The sequence below is a fragment of the Armigeres subalbatus genome, chromosome 2 (assembly GCF_024139115.2).
Source record: "Armigeres subalbatus isolate Guangzhou_Male chromosome 2, GZ_Asu_2, whole genome shotgun sequence".
NCBI classification, from domain to species: domain Eukaryota; kingdom Metazoa; phylum Arthropoda; class Insecta; order Diptera; family Culicidae; genus Armigeres; species Armigeres subalbatus.
In genome coordinates, this window is record NC_085140.1 from 347,775,477 (window position 1) to 347,797,376 (window position 21,900).

The 21,900-nt window shown below is 39.8% G+C and overlaps 1 protein-coding gene across 1 annotated transcript in view; it reads right to left on the minus strand.

Moving 5' to 3' along the window:
- Positions 1–18,727, minus strand: part of LOC134212901 (solute carrier organic anion transporter family member 4C1) — a 223,115-nt gene extending 204,388 nt beyond the window's left edge. The window contains exons 1-2 of the mRNA XM_062691209.1: positions 18,231–18,727; positions 7,879–8,672 (exon numbers count right to left, since the gene is read on the minus strand). The gene's annotated coding sequence lies outside the window, so the exon portion shown is untranslated. The remainder of the gene's footprint in view (positions 1–7,878; positions 8,673–18,230) is intronic.
- Between the last annotated feature and the right edge of the window lie 3,173 nt (positions 18,728–21,900).

Here is a 21,900-nt window from a genome sequence, read left to right on the forward strand (position 1 = left end):
CGGATGAATTTCCTTGAATCGGATGAATTTCCTTGGAAATTCGGATGAATTTCCTTGGAAAATCGGATGAATTTCCTTGGAAATTCGGATGAATTTCCTTGGAAATTCGGATGAATTTCCTTAGAAATCGGATGAATTTCCTTGAAATTCAGTGAATTTCTTGGAAATTCCAAGAATTTCCTTGGAAAATTCCGGTGAATTTTCCTTGGAAATTCAGATGAATTTCCCTTGAAATTCGGATGAATTTCCCTTGGAAATTCGGATGAATTTCCCTTGGAAATTCGGATGAATTTCCCTTGGAAATTCGGATGAATTTCCCTTGGAAATTCGGATGAATTTCCCTTGGAAATTCGGATGAATTTCCCTTGGAAATTCGGATGAATTTCCCTTGGAAATTCGGATGAACTGCCCTTGAATATTCGGATGAATTGCCCTTGAACATTCGAATGAATTTCCCGTGGAAATTCGAATGAATTTCCCGTGGAAATTCGAATGAATTTCCCGTGGAAATTCGAACGAATTTCCCGTGGAAATTCGAATGAATTTCCCGTGGAAATTCGAATGAATTTCCCGTGGAAATTCGAATGAATTTCCCGTGGAAATTCGAGTGAATTTCCCGTGGAAATTCGAGTGAATTTCCCGTGGAAATTCGAATGAATTACCCGTGGAAATTCGAATGAATTTCCCGTGGAAATTCAAATGAATTTCGTGAATTGAAATGAATTTCCGTGAAATTCAAATGAATTTCCGTGGAAATTCGAATGAATTTCCGTGGAAATTCGAATGAATTTCCGTGGAAATTCGAATGAATTTCCTGTGGAAATTCGAATGAATTTCCGTGGAAATTCGAATGAATTTCCGTGAAATTGAATGAATTTCCGTGAAATTGAATGAATTTCCTGAATGAAATTTCCGTGAAATTCGAATGAATTTCCGTGAATTAAATGAATTTCGAATGAATTTCTGAATTGAATTTGAAATTCCGTGAAATTCGAATGAATTTCCTGTGGAAATTCGAATGAATTTCCGTGGAAATTGGAATGAATTTCCTGTGGAAATTCGAATGAATTTCGTGGAAATTCGAAATGAATTTCCGTGGAAATTCAGATGAATTTCCGTGGAAATTCGAATGAATTTCTGTGGAAAATTGAATGAATTTTCCATCGAAATTCGAATTAATTTTCCGTGGAAAATCAAATGAATTTCCCGTGGAAAATCAAATGAATTTCCCGTGGAAATTCGAATGAATTTCCCGTGAAAAATCTAATGAATTTCCTGTGGAAATTCGAATGAATTTCTCGTGGAAATTGAAATGAATTTCCTGTGAAATTCGAATGAATTTCCGTGGAAATTGAATGAATTTCCCGTGGAAATTCGAATGAATTTCCGTGGAAATTGAATGAATTTCCGTGGAAATTGAATGAATTTCCTGTGGAAATTGGAATGAATTTCCTGTGGAATTGAATGAATTTCCGTGTGAAATTGGAATGAATTTTCCTGTGAAATTGGAATGAATTTCCGTGGAAATTGAATGAATTTCCGTGAAATTGAATGAATTTCCCGTGGAAATTGAATGAATTTCCCGTGGAAATTCGAATGAATTTCCCGTGGAAATTTGAATGAATTTCCCGTGGAAATTCGGATGAATTTTTTATGGAAAATGGAATGAACTTTCCGTGAAAATTTGAATGAATTTCCTGTGGAAATTCGAATGAATTTCCGTGAAGAATTCGAAATGAGTTTCCCGTGGAAATTGTAATGAATTTCCTGTAGAAATTGGAATAAATTTCATGTGGAAATTGGAATGAATTTCCTGTGGAATTTGAAATGAAATTTCCGTGGAAATTGAAATGAATTTCCCGTGGAAATTGAAATGAAATTCCCGTGGAAATTCGAATGAATTTCCCCTGGAAATTCGAATGATCCCGTGGAAAGTCGAATGAAATTTATGTGGAAAGTCGAATGAGTTTCTCGAGAAAATCGAATGAATTCCTTGTGGAAAGTCGAATGAATTTCCCGTGGAAATTTGAATGAATTACCCGTGGAAATTCAATTGAATTTGTCGTGGAAATTTGAATGAACGTCCTGTTGAAATTCGAATGAATTTCCTGTGAAATTCGAATGAATTTCCCGTGGAAATTGGAAATGAATTTCCCGTGGAAATTGGAATGAATTTCACGTGGAAATTCGAATGAATATCCCGTGGAAATTCGAATGAATTTCCGGTGGAAATTCGAATGAATTTCCTGTGGAAATTCGAATGAATTTCCTGTGGAAATTCGAATGAATTTCCAGTGGAAATTCGAATGAACTTCCCGTGGAAATTCGAATGAATTTCTCGTGTAGACTTGAATTAATTTCCTGTGGAAACTAGAATGAATTTCCCGTGAAAATTCAAATAAATTTTCCGTGCAAATTCGAATGAATTTCCTGTGGAAATTGAATGAATTTCCCGTGGAAATTGAATGAATTTCCTGTGGAAATTCGAATGAATTTCTTGTGGAAATTGGAATGAATTTCCTGTGGAAATTGGAATGAATTTCCTGTGAAATTGAATGAATTTCCGTGGAAATTGAATGAATTTCCTGTGGAAATTCGAATGAATTTCCGTGGAAATTGAATGAATTTCCGTGGAAATTGGAATGAATTTCCTGTGAAATTGAGATGAATTTCCGTGGAAATTGAATGAATTTCCGTGGAAATTCGAATGAATTTCCTGTGGAAATTCGAATGAATTTCCGTGAAATTGAATGAATTTCCGTGGAAATTGAATGAATTTCCGTGGAAATTCGAATGAATTTCCGTGGAAATTGAATGAATTTCCCGTGGAAATTCGAATGAATTTCCGTGGAAATTCGAATGAATTTCCGTGGAAATTCGAATGAATTTCCCGTGGAAATTGAATGAATTTCCGTGGAAATTGAATGAATTTCCCGTGGAAATTGAATGAATTTCCCGTGGAAATTGAAGGAATTTCTCGTGGAAATTCGAATGAATTCCCGTAAAAATTGGAATGATTTTCCCTTAAAAATTGGAATGAATTTCTCGTGGAAATTCGAATGAATTTTCCGTGGAAATTCGAATAAATTTCCCGTGGAAATTCGAATAAATTTCCCGTGGAAATTCGAATGAATTTCCCGTGGAAATTCGAATGAATTTCCCGTGGAAATTCGAATGAATTTCTCGTTGAAATTCGAATGAATTTCTCGTTGAAATTCAAATGAATTTCTCGTTGAAATTCGAATGAATTTCTCGTTGAAATTCGAATGAATTTCCCACGAGGCGAACCGGTCCAGGGCCGAAAACCTCATTAATAAAGATAATCATAATGAAATGAATTTCCCGTGGAAATTCGAATGAATTTCCCGTGGAAATTCGAATGAATTTCCCGTGGAAATTCGAATGAATTTCCCGTGGAAATTCGAATGAATTTCCAGTGGAAATTTGGCACGGCAAATGCTGGGTAAAGCGTACCATTGGTACTTCGCGTACCTGAAGGAATAAAATAGACCCCATCTCGCGGTCCTTAGCCTCTTACCCAGCAACTCCTATCCCTACCTCCCGCGGTGCTGGCCGGGATACGAGCAACCTTAGGGAAGATCGGGTAACCAACCCCGGTGGGAACTATGGTCGTATGCTGACAGGGGTTTACTCCTCTTCGGAGGTGCAAATCTTATTGAGCGTCTGTTCTCCATGTCAGGATCGGCTCACAACAGCGTCTGTTCTCCATGTTAGGGGCGGCTGATCATCGTCCGAGTGCCAGCGAGGGACTCTAAAGTGAAACTGTGCACCATGGTCCACCGGAAATAAGGAGGAATGGTCCTCCGGAAATTTAGGGGGTTTGGTGTCAGCCCTGCAAGCCAGCCTTTAAAAATCATAAGCAACGAACAATCAACAAGAGAGTACGGACCGGAACCATCGGCGAAGACCACTGCGACGAAAACGGACTAGCGATTGGAAACTCGGTTCGTGGAACTGCAAATCTCTCACACGCATACTCGCCGATGTGCTCAAGGACCGTGGATTCGGCATCGTAGCGCTGCAGGAGGTTTGTTGGAAGGGATCAATGGTGCGAACGTTTAGAGGTAATCATACCATCTACCAGAGCTGCGGCAACACACACGAGCTGGGAACAGCTTTCATAGTGATGGGCGATATGCAAAGGCGCGTGATCGGGTGGTGGCCGATCAATGAAAGAATGTGCAGGTTGAGGATCAAAGGCCGGTTCTTCAACTTCAGCATAATCAACGTCCATAGCCCACTCTGGAAGTGATGATGATAAGGACGCATTCTACGCGCAGCTGGAACGTGAGTACGTCAGCTGCCCAAGCCACGACGTCAAAATCATCATAGGAGATTTGAACACTCAGGTTGGCCAAGAGGAGGAGTTTAGACCGACTATTGGAAAGTTCAGCGCTCACCGGCTGACGAACGAAAACGGCCTACGACTAATTGATTTCGCCGCCTCCAAGAATATGGCCATTCGTAGCACCTACTTCCAGCACAGCCTCCCGTATCGGTACACCTGGAGATCACCACTGCAGACAGAATCACAAATCGACCACGTTCTGATTGATGGACGGCACTTCTCCGACATTATCGACGTCAGGACATATCGTGGCGCTAACATCGACTCGGACCACTATCTGGTGATGGTTAAACTGCGCCCAAAACTATCCGTCATCAACAATGTTCGGTACCGACGACCGCCGCGGTACGACCTAGAGCGACTGAAGAAACCTGATGTCGCCACTGCATACGCGCAGCATCTCGAGGCAGCGTTGCCGGAAGAGGGTGAGCTCGATGGGGCCCCTCTTGAGGACTGCTGGAGTACAGTTAAAGCAGCCATTAATGACGCAGCGGAGAACAACGTCGGGTATATGGGTCGAAGTCGACGGAACGATTGGTTCGACGAAGAGTGCAGACAGATTCTGCAGGAGAAGGACGCAGCGCGGGCGGTCGCGCTGCAGCTAGGTACCCGGCAGAACGTGGAACGCTATAGACGGAAGCGGAGACAGCAGACCCGCCTTTTTCAGGAGAAGAAACGCCGCCTGGAAGAAGCGGAGTGCGAGGAGATGGAACAGCTGTGCCGTTCTCAAGATACACGCAAGTTCTATCAGAAGCTCAACGCATCCCGCAAAGGCTTCGTGCCGCGAGCCGAAATGTGCCGGGATAAGGATGGGAGCATCTCGACGGACGAACGTGTGGTGATCGAAAGGTGGAAGCAGCACTACGAGGAACATCTGAATGGCGCTGAGAATACAGGCAGTGAAAGTCAAGGCAGCGGAGGAGATGACTACGTCAGTTCAGCGGACGATGGAAGCCAACCAGCCCCCACCTTGAGGGAAGTTAAGGATGCCATTCAACAGCTGAAGACCAATAAAGCAGCTGGTAAGGATGGTATCGGAGCTGAGCTCATCAAGATGGGCCCGGAAAAGCTGGCCACTTGCCTGCACATACTGATAGTCAGAATCTGGGAAACCGAACAGCTACCGGAGGAGTGGAAGGAAGGGGTTATATGCCCCATGTACAAGAAAGGCGACAAACTGGAGTGTGAGAACTTTCGAGCGATCACCATCCTTAATGCCGCCTACAAAGTGATATCCCAGATCATCTTCCGTCGTCTGTCACCATTAGTGAACGAGTTCGTGGGAAGTTATCAAGCCGGCTTCATTGACGGCCGCTCGACAACGGACCAGATCTTTACTGTACGGCAAATCCTTCAAAAATGCCGTGAATACCAGGTCCCAACGCACCATCTGTTCGTTGATTTCAAGGCGGCATACGACAGTATAGACCGCGTAGAGCTATGGAAAATTATGGACGAGAACAGCTTCCTGGGAAGCTTACCAGACTGGTCAAAGCAACGGTGGATGGTGTGCAAACTGTAGCGAAGATCTCGGGCGAACACTCCAGTTCGTTCGAATCGCGCCGGGGACTAAGACAAGGTGATGGACTTTTGTGCCTATTGTTCAACATTGCGCTAGAAGGTGTCATGCGGAGAGCCGGGTGTAAAAGCCGGGGTACGATTTTCAACAGATCCAGTCAATTTATTTGCTTCGCGGATGACATGGACATTGTCGGCCGAACATTTGCAAAGGTGGCAGAACTGTACACCCGCCTGAAACGTGAAGCAACAAAAGTTGGACTGGTGGTGAATGCGTCAAAAACAAAGTACATGCTTGTGGGCGGAACCGAGCGTGACAGGGCCCGCCTGGGAAGCAGTGTTACGATAGACGGGGATAGCTTCGAGGTGGTCGAGGAATTCGTCTACCTCGGATCCTTGCTAACGGCTGACAACAACGTTAGTCGTGAAATACGAAGGCGCATGAAGAAGAATGAATACGAAGAATGAACCACGAGCTCGCCCAACTCTACGGCGAACCCAGTATCCAGAAGGTAGCTAAAGCCGGAAGGGTACGATATGCAGGACATGTTGCAAGAATGCCGGACAGCAACCCTGCAAAGATGGTGTTCGCTTCCGATCCGGCAGGTACGAGACGGCGTGGAGCGCAGCGAGCGAGATGGGCAGACCAGGTGCAGAACGACTTGGCGAGCGTGGGGCGTATCCGAGGATGGAGAGATGCGGCCTCGAACCGTGCATTGTGGCGTCAAATTGTTGATTCAGTGTTATCTGTTTAGATGTTAACTAAAGAAATGAAATGAAATAATGAAATATTTTGGCTTTTTCAGTCTGATATATTCAAACGGGTTTATATTTGCATTGCTCGACGTTTCGGCCCATTTATTGGGTCTTTTTCAAGGGAAAAGCTGTCTGCCGTTCTTCGTACACTTAACAACTATAAACATATATGCTAGGATTGGAGCTTCTGGTATTTTCCTAGCATATATGTTTATAGTTGTTAAGTGTACGAAGAACGGCAGACAGCTTTTCCCTTGAAAAAGACCCAATAAACGGGCCGAAACGTCGGGCAATGCAAATATAAACCCGTTTGAATATATCAGACTGAAAAAGCCAAAATATTTCAATAAACACCCCAGTCGAACTGTAATCAATTGATAATCATAATAATAATGAATTTCCCGTGGAAATTCGAATGAATTTCCCGTGGAAATTCGAATGAATTTCCCGTGGAAATTCGAATGAATTTCCCGTGGAAATTCGAATAAATTTCCCGTGGAAATTCGAATGAATTTTCCGTGGAAATTCGAATGAATTTCCCGTGGAAATTCGAATGAATTTCCCGTAGAAATTCGAATGAATTTCCCGTGGAAATTCGAATAAATTTTCCGTGGAAATTTTTATGAATTTCCCGTGGAAGTTCGAATGAATTTCCCGTGGAAATTTGAATGAATTTCCCGTGGAAATTTGAATGAATTTCCCGTGGAAATTCGAATGAATTTCCCGTGCATAGAATTTTCCATGAAAACTTCGATGAATTCCCGATGGAATTCGATTAAAATTTCCAATTTCTAGAAAAAAAGATTTAAAGAATATGTCTCGACGTTTGGAAGAATATATCGCGAGAATTCAGATGAATATTCCGTGAAAATTTAAAAGAATTTTCCGTAAAAATTGAAATAATATCCAGAAAGAATTAAAAAGAACTCTCAGGCGCAATTCGTTATAGTGTCCCTGTGGAATATGGAAGAATTTCCTTTGAAAACTCGGAATAATCTCAGGTGGAAATCGAGAAGATAATTAGTGTTTGTTCCTATATAAACAAAATGTTATGTTTTGGTCATAAGTTAAAAGTAACCGACATTTATACAACAATAGAGTTTCTCTTATTCTTTTTGAATATAATTGAAATGGCTATACGTTTCCAATTTTTTTAAATTAATTCCTAACATTCAACAAACCATAAAATGGACTACATATAAGCTATTAAGATCCTATAGTAAACTCTATCTTACCTTTCAATTCGCCTTTAGCGGACCCAGCTGAGTAGTTTCTTCAAGTAATGGTCCGTTTCCTTCCTCCTCACACTATACATTCATTCAATCAGAGCACTAATTAAAAAATCAAGCTTGCACAATCTTTCACAGAAGTTTTTCTCTTCTTTCGCCTTTAGTGCACCCTTCCAACTCACTTATTCTCCCGCAGCGAGAAAAACTTTATCGAAACTATGCTCCCAATCACCAGCACTTTGTTGTTTCACTTATTTTGCTTCCATTTTCATATTTTATTCTTCTTTCAACACATTATCCACGACCTATTCCGAAACTATTGGGGCACTTTGCAAGATTGTCGAATAAGCGACAAATCAAAGTCAAAAGCTCCAAGACGTTGCGATATTTCGTTATTTCGTTTCTTCTTGCCTCACACCGCCGCACGTCGGGCATACAATCTCCAGCATCCAACAACTTACTTTTCTATCACGAATCGATCGAGAGACCGCACTTCCAAGCCATTTGTTCGAGCTCGGCCACAGCGATCGCCGCTAAATGCCGCGTGAGATTATTACGAACGCACGCGGTGCATTAACCACACTGCTGCACCACCACGATCTTGCTTGCCACGATCGTCGAAACAGTCCACGGCTGCTAGTAGGGTAGACACGCTTAGATTGTGGCTGCACTGGGGTTTGGTTTCGTCGCACTGACTGGTCCACACTATAGTGAGCCGTACTTGTGGTGGAGCGTTGCTCAAACGAGAATCAGAAGCTATATTGCAGCACCGCAACGTCGTCGCGTCGTCAGCTATTATTCTGTGAAATAAAAATCGAACAGAGAGAAGCAGAAAAACAAGACAAGTCAAAAAACAGCTGAACCGAAATACACCGTCTGGGGATAATAATACTATTTAATACATTGTTTTAAGATTGTGTAGGTATGCTCGTGAAAAAATATAATCGTTAAATAATATAGTGATAAAATTTCCATTGATACCGCCAGCAAAGGCAAATTGGACCGGTATCAATATTAAAAGTTTCACGGTTTCTCAAAAAACAAAACAAAAATGCAACAATGCGATGAATTGTTCTATCATATCTATCACAATATTTATTTTTTAGTAATTCACTCGAAAAGTAGTGGAACATATATTTGAAATATATTTGAATTCAAAGAAAACTAAAAGTTAGAATAAAAGATTCAAATCAAGGAATCTATGACAAAGGTAATTCGGCAAATTAAACTTTCATTCAAAAATTGCTTTAAAAAAATCAAAATCAATATAAAATTTGCTAGTTTTTTTTTCAGTGCCAAATTTCCATTAATGAAAATTGTTAACATTTTATTTCAGAAGAAAGATTGAATTAGGCAATACTAAAGTGCCTGCAATATACAAGTGACGCAATACTCCTACCATTAAGAACCTTGTGCTCGATTGGAACAATCGATTTGACAGCAAACACGCTGTTCCAATTTTGACACTGCGTCTCTTTGTTATTAATGCAGCCTTGTTAGGTATTACTATTTCTTAGTATTAGGACCATAGTTCCAGATACCTTTCTCATTTATTATGGATTGTTAATGTTGCTACCGCTCCGAAATTCACACCACTGCAATGGGATCATGGATCGGATTGGATTGCAAAGGCCACCAACACCAACCGCACGATCCTGTGGTCGTAATATAAAGCGTCGGAATAAATCCGTTCCACGAACGCTGACCAGACCATGGAAGTAATCCCATGAAATACAATTGTGTCTCAAATTTCGAACAGTCAATGTTAGTGGTTAAATACTATGACTATTCAGAGATTATTGAATATGTCTACATTAGATATTATTACAAATTACTCATAGTATTGTTAACTATTTAGGAACCTATAACATTTTTTTTTTCAAAGCATCTGAACTTTGGCCTTTGTACAATAATAACAATTACTTATTCAGACAGCTAAAGGTATTTAAATACATGAAACTTTTCTCATAATTATTTTCTCTTTTTAATATCTTTACCGTTACCGTTCAATAAGTAAAACCAATCAGAACACAATGGAGTTCTAGACGTTACTGTTCAGAAATGTGCATCTATTAATTCCTTTCAAAGCTGAGTTCCTCCTACAATACAATGTGATAACACCCACATCAGTGAAACCTGTACTAGTTTCCTTATCGGGTTCTTACTGTTCGGCGAGTATACAGCTTATTTAGCCATTATAATCCTACTCCAAACAGATGATTGCCTTAGGATTTATTATTCACCCATGATAACGAATCAAGAGTATGGAACTCTGTTCATCAAAGTGATTGATATATGCGCGTGTTTCAAATCAATGGACCACTTTTTTTGACTTAGCTTAGACAGCAGTCCGAGCTAATTTTTGGAACAAGGATCAACTAAGTTAAGTTTGTGTACCAAATTCATTCATTCACTGACGACAAAGTTGTGCCTTATAAGAAATAATGCTCTGGTGTAAGACGGTTACAAGCTTCAAAAACATTCCCCATAAAAATAACGGGAAATTAGTGCCACAACAATGATTGGTGAGTAGTGGAACGATGACTGCTTTCCTGGTACAAATCACAAGACTAATTTAAGCAAATGTGCAAAACTGTTTGCGGTTTTAGGTGAATAATTTTTCAGAGTATTTGAATTCTACTGGGGACTAAGGCAAGGTAGATTTAGTTCGTTTTGATCAGCTTTGCCTTAAAAGCTACCATACAGATGGCTGAGTTATCCATAAAATTGGTAAAGAGTATAGATAGTGGAATATATAGATGAGCGAAGATAAACGAGCATGACGTCACGATTTCAATGGAAACGTTAAGGGCTGTGACGTCATATGCGCGTGTGCACGGGCAAAAAAATCGATTCAGCCATGCTTTCGCTCATCTATAGATTCTACTATCTATAGTAAAGAGCATGTTGTAAGAATATCGAACAGCTACCTACTATGCAAAGATGTTTTCGTTTTTATTCCATAAACAAAACAAAGTGGACATGAAGGGCGGAACAGATGCAGTGGGAATTTGTCAGCCGCGTGGTACATCCGAGGATAGAGAGAAGCAGCTTATCGTAGAAATGGTCTTGTGGTAATAGCAATAGCAATAAAAATTGAAATACATGTTGGCGACTTTATTGGCCTCAAAGTATTGCTTAAGAGGTGGTTTGAAATCTAAAACGCGTGCTAAAACAAACATAAATTAGGATAAAAAAAATTAGCCGATAGGAAAATGAGACCTATTTTGAGCGACACCCTCACAAGTGCAAGAAAATTAAAATCGTGTTTTGCGCCAGGGTGGGCACGAGATTCCTAAAACTGACAATGGTTCCTCATTGCAAAGAGTTATTAAACTTCATATCCACAACACTATTTTCCACCGTATTGAAAAACATTACAATTTTTCGCCAGTCCTGATCAATGGCTGCTAGGTGGAAGGAGCATTTTGAGTTATTTGGATGGACAATCAAGCAGAGCGGGCTTAAACAGATTCACGATTGGGGAGCCACCGATAGACGAAGTAAAGTGAAGTGCAGCTGCTCGAGAGCTAAAGACCGACAAGGCCGCTGTGACGGAATCCCGGCCGAGCTTCTTAAAGCTGGGAGTGACCGAAAAAACCGAAAAAATCCACCAAGTGATTGAAATTGTTTGGTGAATATCAAAGCGTTTTTCGAAAAGGACGATCAACAACGGACCAGATGTTAACTCTACGACAAATCCTTCATAAATTCCGAGAATACAACTTGCTGAAAATGGCTTTCCAGCAAAAAATATTAGGTTAATTCGTTAGATGGTGATGTTAGATGGATTAAATAAGGGCGGTGCGCTCTCTAATCCGCTTTTCAACATAGCTCAGGCAAGTGCATTTCGAAGATCTGGTGTGTAAACAAACGGAACCATTATCAACAAGCCTCTGGTCCTTGGTTTTGCGGAAAACAACGACATAAATGATATAGATCGAGGAGCAGCGGAAGAGGTTTTCGTGCCTTTTAAACGGGAAACTGAAAGAAGAGGACTAATCATAAACTCTGTCAAAATCAGGCATTGAAAGCGTGAGTGAAGCGGATGAGCATTGATCTAATTCAATCATAGCATCCTATGCCAGTGAATGAACAGCCTTACTCAGATGGGTACCAAACAACGATTATCAGCGATCGTTGCTGCGTAAACAACGAGCAACAGAGTTCGCCAAGCCAAACTTGGTATGGTATCCAGGGAAGCTACGACTGGAGCATTTGTGTTACGCTTGCTCTACTAGAATAAAACCAAAACACATCAAGTCTAGACCAACATTTGAAAAGGGCGTAACAGCCAAAAATTATTCCTTCTGATTCTTTGTCTACATGTATAGCTACATATGTAGCCGAGGAATCATAAGGACTAAATTTTGGCTGTTACGCCCTTTTCAAATGTTGGTCTAGAAGTGTTCTGTTTATTCACTCTGCTTTCAAGTTGCTGGGATGAATGTGAAACGGTTGGTACGGCAAGACTGCACGGTGGGCCTGGCCGTTTTAATACTTGTGTCATATTTATGATATGCTGCAAATATTGTTCATTCGATTATGTTTTAAATTGAGCAAACTATACGCTATACACGGCATACCGTTTACCAAAACGAACCCTGCCACAATACCTATCCCATATATCCAACATCCCAGTGATTTCTCGTGGAAGTGCAGATGACTCGTCGGCTTCTATCAAAGCGAGTATCATGTCAACATTTTTCTACCCATTCCTTAATTGACCTGCATTCGGACACGGCCAGCGCTGGTATTGCTTATTTTTGGGTCACTAGTTCTTACACATTGAAGATGTTGTTAGTCCCAAACTTCATCTGTTGGTTCTCTGTGTAATTACAGCTGACCTGGCAATAACGGAGTAGCAACCGTGGGCGGTCAATCATGCTCATGCTCATGCTGCTTTCAAGTTGCTGGGATGGAGGAGAGAAAGTATCAATTCCATTCTCATAGCGGACTTAATTTTTCTAATGTCTGAAAAGATTTTTCTAACAGCGTGTGGTAACAACACTCATTGTTAGGTTACCAAGTGATTTGCCTCGCTCAGTTGTCTCCCATTGGTGAGCGATGAAGATCTTTAAACATTGAATCAACGAACGCCAAATTTCAACGACCTAGAAAGCATCAGCGATTAGGCCGCAGTAGAGCATCTAGTTGGCATGAATTTAGCCGATTTTTATTCATGATCTGATTTTTTTCAATGCCTGATTAAAACTAAGTACCTGATGGCTGGCAGAAAACGTGGCAGTCCAAACGGTGTTGGTCCCGAGGTGGGAATGGATGGGATGCGATCGGTTGTCGACAAATTCATATATCTTGGAACTCTCGTTACATGTGATAATGGCGTTAGCCGCGAGGTGAAAAGACGTGTTGCGGCAGCAAGTAGGTCTTTCTACGGTTTGCGTAGCCAGCTAAAGTCATACATGGACAAAACTAGCTCTGTACACATCGTTGATTTCTCCAGTCGTACGGCCATGAAGCATGGACGTTAAAAGATACAGACTATCGAACTCTCGGAATGTTTGAGCGTTCAATTCTTGGCGGCGTGGTAGAAAACGGTGAATGGCGCAGACGCATAAATCACTAGTCGTGCCAAGTGCACAAAAATGAAGACATCGGCAGGCTGATGGAAAACGGCAGATTACAGTGGGCTGGACATGTATGCCGGAAGCAAGACCAGCAAAAGTGATGTTTAGCAGAGAACTTGGAAGAGGACGTCGGTATATCGTACATGGGTACCAGGATTGTAAACAGGAGAAGGGCAGTTGTGGAAATCTGTGAACCTTACTCACAAAACGAGAAGTAGGCAATGCACAATACTCGCAAACATTAAATGTTGTTTTGCTATTTTCTTGCCTACATACTACTCGCAGAGAAAACAGAAAAACGAACCCCGAAAAATGTTCGTGGAGCTGCGCGGCACATCTCTCCTTCCGTCCTTTGTCTAAGCCGTCCTTTGTACCATGCGCCTCCACGCTCTGCTCACACTAAAATTTAAAAGTCAAATTCTTAGAAAACAAAAGTCCAGCTACTCAAAGCAACACACTTGTCATAAAACGTGTTACTGTGATCTAAGTACGACTCAATTCAATCAGATATGAGTTTCTGTAACCAGATCGGCCCGCGAAGTATTTTAGAGAACACACTACATGTGGTCCATTGTTGAGCATTACATGACAAAAAAGTCGAAGCTTTTCATTGTGCCCATTTTGTCGTTGCATTTGAGGATTCTGTAAGTTTACACCATTAATGAGCTTGCTGACGTCTAATCATCTTTCTCTTCGAGCATATAAACGGAAAAGGTTTCCCGATGAAAACAAATCGTATTCTTCATATGCGCTTGAACCAAAACAAAAATTAGACGTCAACAAGCTCTATGTTGTTGAAGCACCATATATAAAGCTTGAATCGTGTTATCATGATTAATGAAAATCATCACTTCGTAAATATTATGTAGACCAAACATACTTCGATGTTATTGTCCCGGGCTATGAAAATAGCGAATGTTTGCTTTTTCGCAGATTTGAACGAGCCTAATGTAAGAATAATGTTGCCATACACTGTTTCGTTTTATTCCTAAAAACAAGTTAGGGCTCGGCGAAATTTAAAAATTGCTAGATTTTTAACTCCAGGAAAAACCCGTTGACTATCAACTATCATGTGAACGTATTTTACGCTACGGAAAATATTGAACGAAATCAAGGTTTTTTCATGGCTCCCCCTGACCTGAGCGATTCTATCGCTGCGACAGCGACAACTAGGCGCCGCGATTCTATCATTGAGTCGCTGCAGGCGATGTTCCATTTATGCTTCCATACCAACACAGGATCGCAGTCGCCAAGCGATAGAATTGCGTCACGACTGTCGCATCGCGTGTGTTTGGGGGAACCTATAAGCTCAGATATTGATGAAGAAAAGTTTTCAGAAAATTCAATTGATAGAAAAACATGAATGCAAGGTTCAGAATGCAGATATACTCGATTTCTATTCAACACTGCTGGCATGTTCACCTGGCATCAAAAACACATTTGAAATATGCTGTCGTTATTTCCGCGACAACTTATACTTTCTGTCAACAGAACCGAAAAGATGGCGTTGCAAAGAAAAAATGTTTTCTTGTCAAGTCTAAAAGAGCAGAAACATTAATATCGACTCATAGTTAGCTACAGAGATAAAACCAGCATAATTAAGTGTCCTTACAAGTTTGTCATTTGAAAAAAAAATCACTTAATGATTCACAGGAATGTTGTTGAAATTTTATTTATACTCAAAATTTTGTACTATGCTTTAAAATTCTGCTTGAGATAAAAAAAACAAATATTGAAAATATACTGCGGCCCGTTTCAACAGTACAAAATTGCAATGCGGCTCTCGATAGTAAGCATGCTGGGGATCACTGGTCTCAATTATGCTACTCTGATAGCAAACTGTTTGCCCCTACCTATTCGATATTCGGCATGGGGGCTTCGAGCTTGTGTGAAGGACACTTGAACTGTAACAGTTATCTGTTACAGCTCAATCTATCTTTTTCCTATACGCTCAATTTCCATACAAATTTTGGGTATAAAATTTGAAAAATAAATAAACTGTTTGTCATTGATGCTTGTAGATTATAGCCTCTATTTCTCAGGTGTTCTACTTTTACGCATTGAAAGCCATAAAAAGTTTGATAAAGTAATAAATCAAATGTCAATCAAGAAATCAAAATCTGCACAGCTATGCGTTGACTAAGTATGTAAATTAAACCAGACAAAGAACAAAACTACCACTGTAAATAGTTAAATACGCACCTTAAAAAACAAACCTTATGATTTGTATCCCGTTGTTCAAGCTGAATGCTGAAAACACAAACACTCGGTATTTGCCGGATGGCGATTTATTTTTGTTTTTTGTTGTTGTAATTCCCAAGCCTACTTTTTAGTTCAACAATCAAAAACATTTCTCAGAATTGATCCGCAATACATAAAAAATCTACTTGTCTGGCTATATTATTCGCAGCAAAACAGTCGCTTGAAAAGCAAACCGGAAGGATTAAAGAACAAATACACACTTAATCTACTGCAGTTAATATTTTTAATTAACTAACAATAACTAAACAATTCGGTCAACCTTTAGAGATTTGAATTCCATTGTCTGTGAAGAATATGATTTGGGTCGTACAAATGTAACAAATAACAATTATCCCTTGGATATTATGAACGCTGTGAAGTAATATTTAGTGAAGAAAGTTTTCAGTCGTCGAATAGTACTAAAAAACCCGTACTTGATGTCGTGCAATAGAAATTCAGTATATATTCCTACATTTTAATCAAGACAAAGTTAACCTGGAAACCTAAAAAAATAACATGCACATTATCTGTATATATAAAAATGAAATGATCTGTGTTCGTATCCGCATAAATCGAAAACGGCTGTAGGGGAGACTGGGTAGACTTGATCCCCTTTTCTGATTTCCGATGTATCACAGCCAAAAATAAATAAACATGCGCGATTTCCACACAGACTCTCTAAGAAATATAGTATTTAACTTTACTGATGTATGACAGTCCTTAAATGATTGTTGTTATTGATACACAATCGATTTTCTGGAGTGCTGTCAAAAATCAACTTTTAAGATAATCGGGGAAATTGATCCCTCTCCAAGAACTTTAAGCTGTTTTGATACAATTAGAAAGGTGCCTTCAGATTTTTTTAAATATTTTTTCCTTACGCGGAATTTACGAATTGCTGTGCGTTTACATGAACGATTTTTGTTATCGAATTCGACAGCACATGCAATTTTTTAAATTTGTGGAGACTAGATCCCTCTTCTATGATATCTACGCAATACATAATGTTTCCTGCCAACCCTTCATCAAATCTGTCAAATCTACAAAAAATCAGAAGCCTGAGAACAGATTTATATTTTTTTGAATTTTTTCGCCAAATTTTTGTATGGGTGAATAATGGGGGATCAAATGTTCCCATATTGAGGTTATAACTTCAAATCCAAATATCCTCAAACTTTGATGGAATGTTGACATTTCCACCAGTTCAAATCATTAAGCACATTTATGGCTTTGTGCTGTGAAAAAACGAAAGCATTTGGTCGTGGCCAATAAAAAAATCTTTAGGAAGGTCAAAACATACAAACCGCCCTGCAGAATAAATAAAGTTGTCAATCCAAAAAATAACTCACCACATAAAGGTCATTTGTCTAGAGGATATATACTAAAAAAATACGCTAGAACAAAACTACTTTAGTTCTCGATAAAGGTGATCAAGTCTCCCGGGGAATCAAGTCTACCCACCTTCCCCTATGGATATTCACCATTCCTACAGCAGATATGTTCGTTATAGTTTCCGACAAAAAGACGAGCCAGCCTATGGCTGCAAATCTCTCTAATAAAGAAAAAAATCCGATGGGCTTATATGATATTTCCTCATGTGAAAATCACGAGTAAAGCTGAATAAATCGTAAAAAAAACTTAATCGTTTTATTATGAATAACATACAACTGATAGCAACTTATTGCCGCAAAGCTATTAAGCGTTTTTTATAATACTTTACTTTAATTAGACCAATATGTCACTTATATCCTACTACTTTTAGCCCCCCTCATTATGAACTTTATCATCAAGTTACTCTTTTATCGTGAAATACAGTTCGTTGGACTTATTCTGAATTAGCTTATAACTTCTAACATAAAATTGCTGTCTTGTATCGGAGTGTATTCTGATGAAAAGATTTTTGGATGACATTGTCTATGGAAATCGTTGGGATTTGAGCATTTGCTTGACTGTGGCATGTTGCTCCCATCTACTCAACTATTTCCAGATAATATATTACTAATAACATAACTTGGAAGATGGCTTCTAAAATGATCATCTGTGTTGAAAAGAGTGTGGTAACGTTATGAACCCATAAGAATCGGGCACATAAGGTTTAGAAAAAACTGAAACTTCGAAGCTGGAAGTCGAATTTTCATCTACGACGTTATCGGCCAAGCTGCAAATTCTAAAAAATACATTCGTTTAGAACATCTTACGCCTCGCAATTTTACCATCGTAAATATTTCATAAGCTTTGCCAGCCTGTTTGTAGCACCCAATATTCCCAATATGTAGACAGTTTACGACCGATGGCAGCCGCGCACTATCCTTCATATACGATCAATAACATTGTTATAAGAACATCATATCCGGAAACAAAAACTCGATACAAGTGCTATGTGCGCCTTGTTCTTTCCACTACCTTCCGACCAAACCGACCAATCCCACTCACATCAAGCATATTGCTATAGATCCTGCAACGAAGACGGGTGACAACACAAAGAAAATGCCTTCCCCCCACACACACTGATTTTCCACCGACTCTTACCTATCCGCTGCGCTGTCGTTTTTTTGGGGTTTGCTTCTTGTATCGTCTAAGGACAAGTCAAATTGCACTGAGGCATTGATAGTGATAACTAGGCGAAGAAATAACACCAACTCATAACTGGAACAACTTCAATTTTCCTACCATTGATATTTGGATATTCACTTCACAACTTCCCTTTTTCATCATGCAGTTTCCATCTTTCACGCACTTTCGTAACACCTTGCTGACTTTTTCCTAACTTTTGCCATCATTGAAGAGGGAAATTTCACTATTCGATCTAATTTAAATAAGACAGACGCCTTATTCAATCCACTGGGTTATTGAATTCACAATCTAATCGAATTCTAATTCTCTTCTAGCAGGGATGAAAAAAATCACAATCAATCGTCTCCACAGCTTGTAATGTTATCGAACCGCACTCCATGAAGGAGGCTCACTTGCGCTCAACTAAAGCCGCGATATTTTTTTCCACTTTCTTCGAACTGCTCTCACTAACTACTGACAGTCAGTCGAACAACGAATGACGATCATGGCTGCTTTTTTCGACGACGACATCGTCGTCTTCGTCCATCTGGTCGAGTTCACCAACACTGCGGTGCACTGTCGTCCCATCGCAGATGGGATGGGGATTGAAAACAACATCATTCAATATGTTATGTGTTGTGCTGCGCGAGAACGCGAGCACCCGACCGCCGCCGAGAGGGAGAGAGCATCAACAACATAAACTTGAATATGTTGGGGAGCGGAAAGGTGGAAAGTATGAAGGCAGACGGGCGAAAGAACGGGTTTATGCCTTCACTTGCTACAGCAGCATCAGTGGGTGTTCTCTCTCTCCCAAGTCAGCTGTTTTGTTTTGTATGAGAGAATGAAGCCGAGAGCATAATCCTTGCAAAGGGGTGTGCGTGCAATGGCGATCGCCTTGCGTCACAAAAAGCTGACATGCACGGTGGGTGGTAATGTAGCATAAAAAAGAAGCATATTACAGCAGGGAGATGTTTTAGAACATAAAGCCTGTCATCTTGCGACTACTAGCGAAAAGTGATTCGAATCGATCGTTTTAAAAATAATATGAAATCTTTTAAAACATATGACTGTCTTCTCTTACTCACCGATGTCAGTAACATGTTTTTATTATCTATAAGCAGCTAACAGTTATTGGCCTTCGAAAATCGGCTAAGTTGGAGAGTGTTCAACTCAGAGAACTTAAACTTTATTCAGATGTTTTTAGATTTTTTTTAAATTCTAAAAAATATTTTTGCAGCTTTTAGATATAAAGATATTGAATAGATAAAAAAATAAAATTGATTTTTTTCGGCGATAGCTCCGACGCGACGTTTCGGAGCAACAAAGTATTTGCTACTTATTAAGACTGCTATCGCCGAAAAAAATCAATCTTAATAGCAAAACTTCAGTCGTCAGCTCCCAGATAATAAAAAATAAATTATTTATTTTCTTTAGGAACGTGGTTGACTTAATAATGACCACATTTTTTGTGATCATCAATATTGCCCTTTTTTATATTCTGCATCGCAATTTAAACAAATAAGAAATATTGAAATGACGTTGTGCATTTCCACTCACTAATTGCAAGAATTGTTCTACTCCCTTTTACTCACACTTAACTAATCATCGAGCACTTCTAGTTGTGTAAACTATTAGCTAATGAGTGATATGGAGTCTGTGCAAATAGATAGGGCAAGTAACGGTCTAAAAATAATTCCGCTGCCTAATTCTACGACAGTATGCAGCCGACAAGTAGAGTAGTTTTCTTTACGCTGGTATTGCCCACAATGTAAAGAAAATGGAACTTCTGTTGTGCCTTGCGGAAATAAATAATCGGAGATCGCTCTTCCCCTATCGATCGTTTCACACGGTTGCATGGGTCTCCCGTGCCGGGTTTACATAAATTCAAATTGACCTGCAGTAAATAAAAATCTTCACCATTGTCGTAGTGTCGATATCGCGTCTGATAATCACCTCCTCATCAGTGAAATACGCCTGCGCATTGCGCGGATTCGTCGACAGGAGGAGAGAGTTACATATTCCGGAATGTGGCAGCGTTAAAGACCAATATACCGCGATCAAGAAGTCCTCCATCACCACCAATAAAAAAATCTGGGTGAACTGCGCATCCAGAGATAACAATGGATCACCGATGAGACCTGGAGGAAAATAGAGGAGGGAAGAAAAGCTCAGGCCGGGATAAACAACACCAGGGAGAGTCTTAGCCTGTCAACGATACTCAGCTCTGGAGAAGGAAGTGATACGCTCATGTCGACGGGGGGGGGGGCATTGAGCGGGGGTGGGCGGACTCTATAGCCGACGAAGGAGAGAGAGCCGCAGTAACCGAGGACATTTGCCTCTTCTACGATATCGCCCGACGCTTAAGCATAGCGAAGATGAATGCTACGATGCCTATGAAAGACACGACTGATTAGCTACTAATCGACCCAACTGTCTTCAAAATTAGTGGCCGGACTGTGTGCGATAACTGGCGAGGTATTATGATGCTGTGTGCTTTCGCCAAATCCTATACAAAGTTATCCTAGCTCGCAAGATCGATGCGACTCTCCGGCGGCAGCAGGTCGGATCGCGTGCCGCATATTGTCAAGCTCCGTATCGTTCTGGAAAATGTAAATTAACCCTCTAATGCCCAAGACCGCCTTTATTATTTGATTTTTTTTTTTTGTAATTTTCAATTGATCAGATTTCGAAAAGTTTTTGATGTTGATCAATAATATAAACTTCAATGCATGTTTAAATGTGGTTTAAAGTAAATTTTCAAAGTTGAATATTTATAATTGAGTAATATTTTGTTCTTCCGTGTTTTCGCTCGTATACCTGAAGAGTGAAATATTTGTAGTTTAGTATTTTTCTACAACCAACCTTATTCTATAAAAGGGTATACTGATGAATGTTACACTCTAAAATATTTATCCAACTCGTTATACGAAAAATGAAAAATTGACTCTGAAAATTTCACTTGTCATAAGACGAGTTTGTACTATTCCATTTAATTCCACCACTTAATTGTACCTTGACAGATACGTATTTCGACCTCAACAGTAAGGTCGTCCTCAGTGTCTCGTACTTGACTCGACCTGAAGAAAATGATCGCAGCTTACACTATTTATACTATGCGTAGGCATAATAATTTATCTAGGTACTTATCTAGGTACAATTTACTACGGTGCTTACTTCTACTCGCTTGTTGCGCTTAATGCTTAGGTATAAACTTTAAGAGCCAGGAGCTACCATTTCCTTGATCTTTATTCAACAACCGCGTTTGTACCTTTCGGTAGATTTCCAAGCTCTCAGCAACATCAAGTTTCCACGGAGAAGAGACATTTCTTAAATTTTTTATGTTTGATGTCGTAATCAAATGATTTTCCTGATATACATGTTCAGCTACTTTAGACCTAAACTCATAATTTAATCCCTTTTTCCAGTATCCCTCTTAGCCTTACTTACTTCTGCAATATATTCTTTGAACCTTACATCTAACGATCTTTTTGTTTGACCTACATATACTTTATCACAATGTGAACAATTAATTTGATAAACCCCTGCCTTATTTAACATTTCTACTCTATCCTTTGTGGAGCCCAACAGTGTCTTCAGTTGATTGCTTCTGCTGGAAAATACTAAATCGATGCCGAATTTCCTCAGT